We start from the raw sequence: 11,780 nt of genomic DNA, 5'->3' as shown, positions 1-11,780 counted from the left end.
AACTGGCTGGATGGCCGGGCCCAAAGAGTCGTGGTGAATGGAGTCAAATCCAGTTGGAGGCCGGTCACTAGTGGAGTCCCCCAGGGCTCAGTACTGGGGCCAGTTCTCTTTAACATCTTTATCGATGATCTGGATGAGGGGATCGAGTGCACCCTCAGTAAGTTTGCAGATGACACCAAGTTAGGTGCGTGTGTTGATCTGCTCAAGGGTAGGAAGGCTCTGCAGGAGGATCTGGATAGGCTGGACCGATGGGCTGAGGCCAACTGTATGAAGTTCAACAAGGCCAAGTGCCTGGTCCTGCACCTGGGGCACAACAACCCCAAGCAGAGCTACAGGCTGGGAGATGAGTGGTTAGAAAGCTGCCTGGCAGAGAAGGACCTGGGAGTACTGGTTGACAGTCGGCTGAATATGAGCCAGCAGTGTGCTCAGGTGGCCAAGAAGGCCAACAGCATCCTGGCTTGCATAAGAAGCAGTGTGGCCAGCAGGTCTAGGGAAGTGATTGTCCCCCTGTACTCGGCTCTGGTGAGGCCGCACCTCGAGTACTGTGTTCAGTTTTGGGCCCCTCGCTGCAAGAATAACATGGAGGTGCTCGAGAGAGTCCAGAGAAGGGCAACGAAGCTGGTGAGGGGTCTGGAGAACAAGTCTTACGAGGAGCGGCTGAGGGAGCTGGGATTGTTCAGCCTAAAGAGGAGGCTCAGGGGCGACCTTATCGCTCTCTATAGGTACCTTAAAGGAGGCTGTAGCGAGGTGGGGGTTGGTCTATTCTCCCACGTGCCTGGTGACAGGACGAGGGGGAATGGGCTAAAGTTGTGCCAGGGGAGGTTTAGGTTGGATATTAGGAAGAACTTTACCGAAGGGGTTGTTAGGCATTGGAATGGGCTGCCCAGGGAAGTGGTTGAGTCACCATCCCTGGAGGTCTTTAAAAGACGTTTAGATGTAGAGCTTAGTGCTATGGTTTAGTGGAGGACTTGTTAGTGTTAGGTCAGAGGTTGGACTAGGTGATCTTGGAGGTCTCTTCCAACCTAGACAATTCTGTGATTCTGTGGGCTGCCCTGTAGGAGTGCAGAGACTGAAGCAATGGCTTTCCTGAAGCACGAGACTACTCCTCGTCCACCTGTGGTCTCTAAAGCCTTGGAGCTCCATGGACTACCTCAAAGGAGGCCCTGAAAGCTAATGTGGAAAAGCAAAAGATCTCACATCCATTATAGAGACACCATCTCCATTACTAGCCATCTTTTCGGGATCTCAGTTGGAGCACAACAACAGTAGCTTTGCAGAGCTGAGAGGGAGTTAGGAGAATCTTATCAAGTAGAGATAGAGCGCTGACAGCATTAAACTAGGATGCTACTTAGTGTCTTTGCTAACTATGGTGCATTGTGCAAATTAACTAAAGCAAGAAGCCTTGGGCCCCTTACCGAGGTCAGTCTCCTAATAAGAGAGTGAGCCTATCTTAAGAAACTGGCAGAAACTGGTCCTGCGGATGGACAAGAGCCAAGGAGCAACCGAGTCTGCGCAAAGACAAGAGGTCAACTAGCGGTGACGAGGAAGAGTCATCAACCTTCATCCCCACGACTCCCGAAGACCACCACCAGGAGACACTGCGCAAGCGCGGATGGGAGGAGTTTATGGAAATGACCCCTTGGAACTAATTTTAATACGAAGCGGGGACAGGTTATGAATATGTATAGGCGTATTGTGAAACGTCATGCATATGTAACTCTTTGCTGCATATAACCATGGCAAATGGCCGCGTCAGGTGCGCACGACTTTGGCGGGACTACCCCCCGTGCTGCCCAGCGCTGAATAAACATACCTACTTTACAATCTTACTGATTGTGGAGTCCGTTTTCCGCAAGTCAGAGCCAGCAAAGCCAGACCAAACATGGGACAGCCCAAGGCAGATGTGGAAGAAACAAAGCCTCTCTTTCCAGCATGGAAGCTGGTAGATAGATGCTCAAAAGCTTTAAGAACACCCAATGGCATCCCTGTTTCAGTCTGAACTGACCAGGAAATGTATTTCTCTTATAATCGTTAGCAAGGCATTCATTTTATAACTGACTATAGATACATACATTTATATATATATAATTTATATCAAGTGTAAATTAAACAGTCACTCTCGCAAGTAAACATAAAATTACTGGCTAGCTACACTAGCCCTTCCCTTCTGAAGGCTCAATAAAGCACTAATTGCACTCCAGTAGCAGAACTGTACTTTCTCCAAGGAGTTTCACAAGGATATCCTGAAGCGTTTATGGACACTACTTGCCCATAAGCTTCAACATTGCACAGATTTTCCAGATGGGAACAGTTGTCCTTTCCCCAGCCTGAAGAAGAGCTACCCCAAACACACCAGCAGACTGTTAACTCTGAAACTTAACAACGTCATGTGTAATGTAAACATCTGAATGCTTCTGTTAAACTGAAGAACAATGAGGCAATTTGCAGTATTCCACTGCTCTGCATTTTAGCAGAAATATTCCAACAATATGCTAAGTGTGCCCAAAACAGCTCCTGAAATATAGGATCCCAGCCCCCAGCTTTCACAGAAGCCACAGGCCTTGCTGTACATTTAGATACAGCTCCTCACAAACACGCAGGGCCTTACTGAAGGCTCACTGTGGAGAACGTTTCCACGCTTTGCACATGATCTGTCACAGCTCTCAGGAACCCTCCACAGACAATTCCCAGCCCAGTTGTGCACAAGGCTGACTCGGCTACAGGAACAAGCATGTGAGAGCACGCCAAATGCCTCAGACAGCTCACTCCTCTCGCAGATCCCTCTGCAGAGGCAGGGCTGGTGTTCAGTTCATCTCCACAAACGATATCGCCAGCCTCCTTCAGCCCTGTCAGCTGGGGAGCCCCTGGGGGCTGCTCACCTGAAACTCATCATTTACCACATCACCTTCACCATCCAACCATCAAGTTCCATCCAACCATCCAGTTCCTTTGCTTCCCTTTAAAAGCAATTTGAGATTTTATAAGTGATAAAAAATGTTTCCTCAGAGCTGGACAACATTATTAGTCCCACAGTACTTTAACTGTGACACAGTCAATTCTCAGAGTGCTCCAGTGCAGGCTCTGCAGAAGGAAGGCCCAGAGCTCAGAGGGAAAGAGCTTTAAATACAAACACAGCCCAAGCTGCCCAAAACAGAAAACATGTGCATCTCTGCCAAAGAAAACACAGGCTACAAATTTTACTCTGGACTTGAGGGAATAAAACCCAGTGCAAGGCTTTGCTTTTGGACCTCAGGATCAGCTAAGTGCAGAATTAAGCCTTTATGGTCGTTACAAGGAAAAAGAACATGAACCTACACCACACAATGTTTTTTTCCATGTGGTGGGGACAAAGCATGAACATTTGCATGCCAAGACCAGAGAAACCATAAGCAGAGCGTGATGCTTCCCTCTCCAACACGCATGACATCCCCTGCTGCGCTGCTAGTAACTGGATGCTCTGATGGCACCCACCATCAGAAAGCTTTCTTAGGTTTGTAGGTGGAAGGAGCATTAAACCACCAGAGGAAGAGCCTGGAAGCTCGGTATCTTGTGTCTCCTCCCATACCTTTTGTTGCTGTCAACAAGGCTGGCTTTTACTACAGCAGTCCCAGTGGTGGCTGTGACTCCTGGCAGCAGTTTGCACCCCTCCAAGCGATGGAAGAGGAATGGCATGTGGGAGCAAAGGCAGCACAGACAGACAAATGAACACAGCCTACTATTTCAGAGGAGCAACTGTTTCTGCAGGAAGGTCCCTTCTGCTTTCCACCCTGACAAAGCCATCCCCAAAGCTCAGCCCCAGATTTGCACCATTTCAGGGCCGGGGACACCCACGGCTTGCCCTCACATCAGATTACATGCCAGGAGCAAGCCGGCAGCCAGAAATACCACCGTACGTGTCTCCCCAGGCTGGCATGACACACGCCATGCTGTGGCGAGCTTGGATGCAAAAGGGGCAAGGAAGGTTTTGCACTGCATCCCTCCTCCTGTAGGGCACATGTGCGTCCTCCAGGGATGCCTCAGCCTCATTTTCCAGAAAAACGACTGGAGGCACTGATTTTTGAGGTGCTGGGACCCCAGGGCCGTCCAGCAGCCGTGCCTCCAGGCTTACAGCACCGCTCACAAGAAAACTGCCGGCGTGTGAGCTCTCAGGTGCCAGGCACGGATCTGCAGCCGGGCTGGAGAGCACAAACACCGTACGAGCACATGTGATCCCGCAGCCACCGAGGCCACGCACACTGCCACCTCGCTCAAAGGGAAGCTTTGGGTCCAAATCCTTGTCCTGCTGTGGATGCCACCGCCACCCACCCATCACCTTGGCACCCGGCTGCAGGCAAGGGCTAGGGCAGGGCAGGTGTTGGGGTGGATGCAGTGCCACGGGGGGGATGTGGTGTCATGGGGGGGGGGGGGGGGGGGGGGGGAAGGACGACGACGACGACACAGGGACAGCAGGGAGAGCAAGCAGCAGGCGGAGGGCGCCCTAACCACCACCCGGCCCCAAACGCTGCCCACAGGAGCCAGGCTCCATTAGAGCCACAGAACACCCCCGCACACACACCACCCCCGCGGCGGGAGCCGGCAGGGCCCCGGGGACCGCGACCCCTCCCCGAAGGCCCTGCAGGTGGCGGCGGGGCCCCCCCCGGGGCCCGGCCCGGCCCCGCGCCCCCTCCCCCGGGGCCCGGCCCCTGCCTTACCGTAGGCGCTGCGGCGGGGCAGGGGGCGCCGCCCGGCCGCGGGCAGGCAGGCGGCCGGCTCGGCACGGCTCCGGGAGGCGGCCGGGCCCCGGGCCCCGCTGCCCGGCCCGCTGCCCGCCCCTCGCCCCGCCCGGCCTCGCCGGCCCTGCCGGGAGTTGTAGTCTGGGAGCCGCCGGCTTGGCGGAAGCCTCAGGGAAGCTCCCCAGGGCCAGCAGGAGGACCCTAAAGCCAGGAACGATGCGCAACCTTGCTCCGATTTGGGCGTTAAATCGGATTAAAAAGGCCTCCTTCCCCCCCCCGCCATGCTGTATTTTGGCTGTGCGGTTGCCGCGACAACCTTGTGCGCACCCGAGGGCAGCTGGAAGTGGGGAGCACGGTGTTGGTTTAGCACCAGGTTTCTGCTTTTAGTCTCTTTTCAGCAAGGGGAGCAGCCTGGAATTGCGTGGTTTTATCCATGGCCCTACTGGGGTTTCATTATTAATCCAGCAGCATGGGAGCTGAGCTGAGGAGAGGCAAGGCCTACTCTGTCCTGCTAACGAGCATGTCTTAAAAATGGGATTGGGGTTTTAAACCTGAACCTGATAACAGCTCGTCTCACCTCGTTATTGAGAACATGTTGCCCTCGTTTGGGAACATGGCCCGTAGGAGTGACACTCTCCCCATGAACGTGCTGATGTGCATCCAGCATCACAATGGCTGCGGGACTGTCCCGTCCCGTCCCGTCCCGTCCCGTCCCATCCCATCCCATCCCATCCCATCCCATGTCAGGGCTCATCCCGCTCCCCTCCAGCCCCTCAGATGTTCACACTCGGCCTCACCTCCCTGTCTGCTTCTGGGCTAGTAGCATGGACAGGAGGGAAGCTGGGAGGGGAAGGGGCTCCCCGTTAAAGGAAAAAAGAGAGTTGTGAAAAGCCAGAGGTGGGAGAGGGAATTGAAACATCCTTCTGTCAAAGGAAAGATGCCATGGCTGCTGTTCTGGGTACCATATGCCAGGTAATAACACAAGATGGCTCGGTGCTTGGGAAACTAAACTGGCTCTTTATTAAAAGCATGTATTTAGGGATGTACAGAGGTGTCAGGGGAGTTTCTCAATCGCTATAACACAGACAACTGAGGCTGGCTGGCTCCTGCAAGCCAGGGAGGCTGTCAGGAGCCTCTCTCAGCTCTCTGCAAATTCAGCACAAACCAGCAGATCCCAGCAGCGCTGGGAAATCGAGATTTTTGTTGCAGGAATTCAGCTGGGCTGTGGCACCAGACCCAGCCCGCTCAGACCGCTCCAGGGCCCCGAGCCACGTGAGTGCTGCAGTTTGGGTAACAGGTCGAGGGCTGAAGGCTGCCCCCAGCACCAGGGAGAGGCTGGCTGCCTGAGCTGAAGCTCCCGAGGGGAGCACGGTGCTGGTGCAGCTGCTGCGAGGGAAAGAGCAGCTGGGGACACAGAAATATTTAAGAGCAAAAACTATGACACCAAAAAGATGCCATGCCAAACTCTGCTCTCACCCTGACAACAACCTTTAAAATTGCTCAGCAGGGATGGGAACCTGCTGCTTTGGAGGGGAAGTATGGAGTATTTACAAAATACCTTGATGGTAGCCGTGATGTGCTGGTAGCCTGGCCCTCCCTCACTAGCTTTGAGCAAACATTGACTTCAGAGTGTAGCTGGAGGCAAAATTCAGCATCCTGCGTTCTGCTCAAATTATAGGTCCCCCGTGTGGAAAGCTCAGTTATAAAAACAGATAGGCATGGCAAAAAGAGAAGAAGGGGGTTCCTTTGTTCTTCCCCAAGTACTTGGGGCGTACGTGGGCGATCTCCAGGGATGCAGACACAGAGCTGCCCTCAGCAGGTCCCCGAGAAGTGACCAGCCAAGTGCTCGCGCAGCCGTCGAGTGCTTAGACTCTCCATCGGAGGCTCCTGCAGGAAAGGAAACCCTTGAGCAGTTGGGTCCACAACCCCACTACGCAGTCAAAGAGAGCATTATTCCGGTTGGGGTGCAGTCAAGTTGCAAGCAAATAGACCTCCTTTAAAAAAACAAATAATGGACCTACTGTGGGAGCAAGGAGACAGACAAGGTCTTTATTCTTCCTCCCAGGCGCAGAGCTGCTGAGCCATCTGTTTGTCCCTCCGAGGCTGGGAACGTTTTACACAGGGCTCTGGCGTTTCCTCCTCTGATCCCCAGTGCAAATCCTTTGGGATGAAATGGCCTCACTGCCAAGATGGGGGGAAACTGAGGCAGGGAGGTGATGGGACGTGCACGTGGCCAGCACAGAGCTGCCAGGGGCCAGCACAGAGCTGCCAGGACTCCCTCCTGTGTCTAAGTCAGATTTTGGGGCAGGGCACCCACTGGTTGAGAAATGCTTTGCTGCGGCAAGAGGAGGAGCTGGTCTGGAGGTGCCAAGAGCAAGGACAGGCTCCCCCTGCACTTCTCAGTTATTTTTAGAAGGACATTTGTAGGCAGCACAGTGGTCAGTGCCAAGGCTGTGCTCAAGTCAACGCCAAATTCACTGGGATTCAATGGAGGTCTGAGACGGGATGGGGTGGGACACCCAAGGAGATATTTCTTTCCTTTTCTCTTCCTTCCCTTTGCGGGAAAAGCGGGAGCAAAGGCAGCTCACCTGGTGCCCATCAATTCCCTCTGCGTTTTGGTCCCAGGAGCCCAGCAGCTGCCCCTGGGCTGGGTGGCTCATTGTGCAGCCCCAGCGCGCGCCATCACCTGCTGTGACATTGTCTCTTCCCCCTCTTCTGTGATGGCAGGGGTGACATCCATCCCTGCTTCCCTTCTAAATCCCTTGTCCCAGTCCCTCCCAGTCTAACCAGTTCCTTCGGGCTCTCCATGCTGCCAGAGACAAGGTGTGAGCCAGAGTGTTTGGATTCTCTCCTTGACCTCCCGTGTCGCTGAAGGTAATAGCCCTCATTTCCTGGTATTTCTCATAACTCAGCTGCATAATAGGGCTACCTGGACATAATTCACGACTTTCCCATCCTGATTTAATTTGCAGCTACATCTTGGGATTAAAGAGGCCATAGAAATGCAAAGCATGATAATACAGGTAAGAACAAATTACTGCTTTAAAGGACTGCCACTCTGACAGCCCCGAGGAAATGCATGGGCATTTGCCAAGGTCAGGATGTTTGGAGGAGGAGGTGTTGCAGGGAGCAGCAGTGGGTGGTAAAGGCTCTCCTTCCACACCAGACAGTGCTGGCCTCCTCAGATGCCTCCGCAGGCTGACAGACAGCATCCCTGGCAGCAGCATCCATAACTCCAGCTCTGCTGGCAGGAGGATTTGGTTCAGTCACCGACAACAGACCAGCTCTCCGCTCAGCTGGCACACGGCAGGCACAGCGTGGCTGTGCCATGGGGTACTGCTCCGTGCCACCTGCCATTGGCACAATCTCACGCAGCACCCCTGGAAATGCACCTCTCTTCCCCTGCTTGCAGATGCAACTTTTTTTTCCACAATCCCTTATTGTGGCCATTAATCGCAATGCTGCTCGGAAGGGAGGAGGCACAAAGGCTGACAGTGGGGAGGGGATTGCAAATCTGCGGGCTGGGAGAAGGGAATTTCACCCCCCTTGGGTTGAAAAAAGCCTCCAGTCGGGGCACTGGGTGCAGGATACGGCCTCACGGGGTGCAGGATACAGCCACACAGGGCGGAGGACTGCAGCAGCACTGCCGGAGGAGTGCAGCCATCGGGCTGGATGACACAGCAGCACTCTGCTCCCGATGCACAAAGGACGGGTGGTTTGGTTTGGTTTGGCTTGGCAGTGCCGGGCCTTTTCATCACTCCATATCGCATTACCCACAGGCAGCTTTATTGACACCAGTGCCTTTAAGCAAACTACAACCCCGACAGGCTACCTGAATGAAGTAGCAGAGAGAGGGCGTTGCAGCCTGTGCCTTGTCTCCTTTAGGGTTCTTGCCTCACCCTGAGTTCCTCCAGGCACTGGTGGGGAGGAGCAAGGGGCAGAGTGATGCTCTCTGGTTTGCCCATCCCCACCAAAGAGGCTTTTTCCCCAGGCTCTCACCACACACCCATTCACACCAGCATCCCAGCCTCATGCTTCTCTGGTTCCTGGGAGCCCACATCCTTCCAGTCCCCTTCTTGCACCCTCTGTTATCTCCCTCACATCTTCTAACCATACTTTTCCTGACTCTGACTCACCTGTGGGTGCAGAGGTCCCCCCTTCGCCCCAAATCCCCTCTCTTCTCCACCCTCCAGCCAAGCTGCCATGGACAGGAAAGCAGGTGGGCAGCAAGCAGTACTCTCACACCATTTGGAATGGGTAAGCGTGGAAAATTGGCATGGTTTTGTCAAATAAATACATTCTGTATGTTACATGCAAGGGGGAACCTCTCCAGCTGGCTTCACAGTGGAGGAATGATTTACCAGGGAGCTGTGGTGTTCAGCCGGAGCACCCCAGGGTTATGCTTTGCCCTGATTTTCTCACCACTCACACTGAGCACGTCCATGCCATCAAATGACAGTCCTCCACTGCAGAATGAAACCTTACTCCAGAGAAGGTTTCCACGGGGGGGATGTGGTGTCATGGGGGGGGGGGGGAAGGACGACGACGACGACACAGGGACAGCAGGGAGAGCAAGCAGCAGGCGGAGGGCGCCCTAACCACCACCCGGCCCCAAACGCTGCCCACAGGAGCCAGGCTCCATTAGAGCCACAGAACACCCCCGCACACACACCACCCCCGCGGCGGGAGCCGGCAGGGCCCCGGGGACCGCGACCCCTCCCCGAAGGCCCTGCAGGTGGCGGCGGGGCCCCCCCCGGGGCCCGGCCCCTGCCTTACCGTGGGAGCTGCGGCGGGGCAGGGGGCGCCGCCCGGCCTCGGGCAGCTTTACTGAAAACTTCTTTACAGAAAGGGTTGTTAGTCATTGGAATGGGCTGCCCAGGGAAGTGGTTGAGTCACCATCCCTGGAGGTCTTTAAAAGACGTTTAGATGTTGATCTTAGTGATATGGTTTAGTGGAGGACTTGTTAGTGTTAGGTCAGAGGTTGGACTAGGTGATCTTGGAGGTCTCTTCCAACCTAGACGATTCTGTGATTCTGTGACTCCCGCACGCCTTCATCTGGTAAACACTCACCAGCACAGCAGGCAAGAGGCTAGGAGGGGGCAGCTTGAGACGAGGCGTGTCACAAGGCAGAAAGAAGGTGCCGCCAGTATCGGCTTATCATTGTTTTCTTCTCCTGCCCAGCCACGGGCAAACTTGAGATGGGCCCACACCAAAGAGGACCTTGTCCTGAGGTTAGGTATGGATGAAATAGAAACACAACTCTTCCTGCTCTGCTTTGCATCAAGTCATGACTAATTGGCTTTAATTGCCCTGACCAACCTCTCCCCTACCCACACATCCTCCACTCCTTGGTCCAGGGTCTCTATTTCCACCCAGGTCTAGGCACCCAGACCTTGTGGGAGCTGTACTGTAGGAGCACCCATCTGCAGTCCTACTTGTGGCCCTGTGTCTTGGCTTAGTGTCACATCTATATTGTAGCCTGTCCTGTCTCCTGCTGCTCCCAAGTGGACCCTAGACCTAGTTCTTTCCCTCACCTTTCCTTGGACTCTTGGCAGTTCCTTTTTACCAGTACCTGGCCCCCATTTTCATTCTTTGATTCATATGGTTTAATGTGCCATGAGATGGAGCTCAGTGAGTGACTCACATCGTAAAAGCTCTCCTGTAGCTCCTGGTGCTCCCTCTTGGCAAGTGGGTCATGGTTGCTTCAGCACATCTGAGTCTTCTCCGTTCCAGCTCTGTAAGCCTCCAAGGCCCTGTTAGGGAAATCCCTAAGCGCAGACCTTGGAGGGATGGCACCACACCACATGTGGGGCTATTGCCAGGGTCAAGACACTCACAGTCTGGGTTAGGTCCAGCCTGGATGAGGGTGATGCAGTTCTCTCCACCTGGGGGCATCCCATTGGGATGCCGAAGCCCCAAACAGCCTGTGGCATGGACAGGGAGCCCACAGCTGGGCGAGCTCAAGCTGTGGCAACCCACTCCGTCCTGCAGGAGAGACAAACCTAGCTCCTGGCTTCCATTGTGTTCCCAGGGTGCCTGGCCATTCCTACTGGAAGAGGCTGGTGGCGGCACCCACCAGTGCTTCTGGAGTGTCCGCCTGGGTTCTGAGCACACTGTGCTGACTGAGTGCTCCTGCTTGAGTGCGGGGCTCTGCCAAGAAACCTAACGGTCCTTCTCTTCTCATTGTAACATTATTTGCTTTAGTCCAATAACTTGATAACTGATTTTAGTCTGGAGCTGCCTGTTCAACAAGTGACAGAGCTGGATATGAATTTTTCCTCCTTTATTTATACGCTGAGGATGCAGGGAGAGTTCCTTCGCTGATAACTCCTTTTCTCCCTGTGCACTGGTCTGACAGCAGTCTGACTCCACTTGTTCTCATAGAGCTATCCTGGGTTTTCTGTCAGTTTGGGTGGGATGGGGAGCTCAGAGTGAGGCCTTGGAGGAGGGCAGCACAGAGGAAAGACAGCAGCTGGCCTTGGGGCTCTTGAGGTCTTGAGTCAGCAACGGCCTGAACCACCCGGGTTGAGTTTGAGTTTGCTCCAACTGTAGAGGCACTCACATGATGACTGTATCCTGGACTGCTTCTCAGAGGTTACCTACCAGTCCCCAGCACATACTCCAACCCCTCTCCTAACCATATCTCCCGTTAGAGCCTTCCCCATCCTAATGCTCTTTAGCCCCCAAAATCTGCATTTTCCATGTGCTATGCAGAAGCTACATAAATGTTGATGATAGCAAAGTGTCCTCGGAGATGCAGGCAGACTCCACTGAAACCAGTGGCGAGTCCGACTTCAGGTCGATGTGCCAGCTGCTCTGCTGTACCACTGAAGCATCATGGCGCAGTGAGGAACCTGGCCTGATGCATGCAGAGAAGGAACTGAAACAGGAGAAGCCCTGAAATCCTGCCTGGAAGTAGGGACACCTTGCATCCGAGTGTGAGCAGCTGAAAGCATCTTGGGGGAGAAGGTGCCAGCTGAGCTCAGCAGGAGCATGAAGGGTTATGGACACTTGTGCCGTGACAGGCAGCCCTGGACATGGCTGAGCACGTAGGGTGGAGGCCAGCCA

At 54.3% G+C, this 11,780-nt stretch overlaps 1 long non-coding RNA gene across 1 annotated transcript; it reads right to left on the bottom strand.

The window, feature by feature from the left end:
- Positions 1 to 817: 817 nt before the first annotated feature.
- LOC121062931 lies at positions 818 to 9,712 on the bottom strand. The gene is made up of 3 exons (XR_005815742.1): positions 9,548 to 9,712; positions 8,814 to 8,815; positions 818 to 845 (listed from the first exon to the last, which is right to left on the bottom strand). It is a non-coding gene; the product is annotated as an uncharacterized LOC121062931 (long non-coding RNA).
- Positions 9,713 to 11,780: the final 2,068 nt, after the last annotated feature.

This window comes from Cygnus olor, assembly GCF_009769625.2.
Source record: "Cygnus olor isolate bCygOlo1 chromosome W unlocalized genomic scaffold, bCygOlo1.pri.v2 SUPER_W3, whole genome shotgun sequence".
NCBI lineage: Eukaryota > Metazoa > Chordata > Aves > Anseriformes > Anatidae > Cygnus > Cygnus olor.
Note: the sequence above shows the minus strand (reverse complement) of the source record. Positions and strands in the feature narration are given on the sequence as shown.